Below are 1,777 nucleotides of genomic sequence, written 5' to 3' on the forward strand. Positions count from 1 at the left end.
CACTTAGCTACATACTCAGTTACATCACCCTTCATCCCCCGCCACCAATACAAAATTCTTAGATCCTGGTACATCTTCGTGGTGCCGGGATGCAAAGAATACAGAGTGGTATGAGATTCATCCAGAATCTCCCGTCTAATAACAGCATCCATCAGAACACAGATCTGACCTTTATATCTTAGCAAACCCATATCTGATACTGTATAGTCTCTAGCCACACTAGTTAGGACATCCTCCCTAATCTTCACCAATTGTGGCTCTTGTAACTGACTCTCCTTTATCCTTTTTAGAAGAGTAGACTGTAGGGTAATGTTGGCTAACTGGCCCACTACTAACTCAATCCCTACTCTGGTCATTTCCTCTGCTAACTTCTTGGAAATCTGCCTCGCACTGTACAACTTCCCCAGACCTCTCCAACTTAGGGCATCTGCCACCACGTTGGTTTTCCCTGGATGATAAAGGATATCACAATCATAATCATTCACTAGTTCCAACCAATGCCTCTGCCTCATATTCAAATCCTTCTGAGTAAAGAAGTAGTTGAGGCTCTTCTGGTCTATATATATCTCACACTTCTCTCCAGGTAATGCCTCCATACCTTTAATGCAAAGACCACTGCTGCCAACTCCAGATCATGGGTAGGATATCTCTGCTCATAAGCAATCACCTTATCTGTCTGCATAAGGACACAACCTAACCCTTGTCTCAAAGCATCACAATAAACCATGAACTTCTCCTGATCTATCGGAAGACTCAGGACTGGGGCGGAAATCAGACGCCACTTTAACTCCTGAATGCTGTTCTCGCATCTGTCTGACCATGTATACTTATGATTCTTACGTGTCAATTCTGTCAGTGGGGTAGCTATCCTTGAGAACCTTTCCACAAAATTCCTATAATAGCCTGTCAATCCAAGGAAGCTTCTAATTTCAGAGGCATTACTTGGCCTTGGCCAATTCCTGACAGCCTCAATCTTTGATGGGTCTACTTTAATCCCATCCCTATTAACAATATGACCCAAGAAAGTCACCTGAGGTAACCAGAACTCACACTTCTTGAACTTCGCAAATAACCTGTGTTCCCTCAGTCTTTGCAAGAACAATCTGAGGTGATGCTCATGCTCTTCCTCTGTCTGTGAATAAACCAAGATATCATCAATGAAGATAATCACGAATCGGTCTAGATAATCCTTGAACAATCTGTTCATTAAGTCCATGAAAGGTGCCGGGGCATTAGTCAAGCCATACGACATAACGAGGAATTCATAGTGCCCATATCTAGTACGGAAGGTTGTATTTGGTATATCTTCCTCCTTAATCCTCAACTGGTGATAACCAGACCAAAGATCTATCTTCAAGAATACCATTTTACCTTGCAATTGGTCAAATAAGTCATCTATCCTTGGTAGAGGATACATGTTCTTAATAGTCAACTTATTCAGTTCCCTGTATTCCATGCACACCCTCAAAGAACTGTCCTTCCTCTCACAAATAAAACTAGCGCACCCCACAATGAGAAACTGGGTCTGATAAAACCCAGATCCAACAACTCCTGTAACTATACCTTGAGTTCCCTCAACTCTGCTGGGGCCACTCGGTAAGGTGGCCTAGACACTGGCTCTGTCCCTGGTGCTAGCTCAATAACAAACTCAATCTCCCTGTGTGGCAGTAACCCTGACAACTCCTCTGGGAACACATCTAGGAACTCACAAACCAACCTAGTCTTTTCTGGTCCCATTGGCTCGACTTGAGTGGTATCCACCACACTGGCTAGAAAT

The sequence above is a fragment of the Humulus lupulus genome, chromosome 9 (assembly GCF_963169125.1).
Source record: "Humulus lupulus chromosome 9, drHumLupu1.1, whole genome shotgun sequence".
NCBI classification, from domain to species: domain Eukaryota; kingdom Viridiplantae; phylum Streptophyta; class Magnoliopsida; order Rosales; family Cannabaceae; genus Humulus; species Humulus lupulus.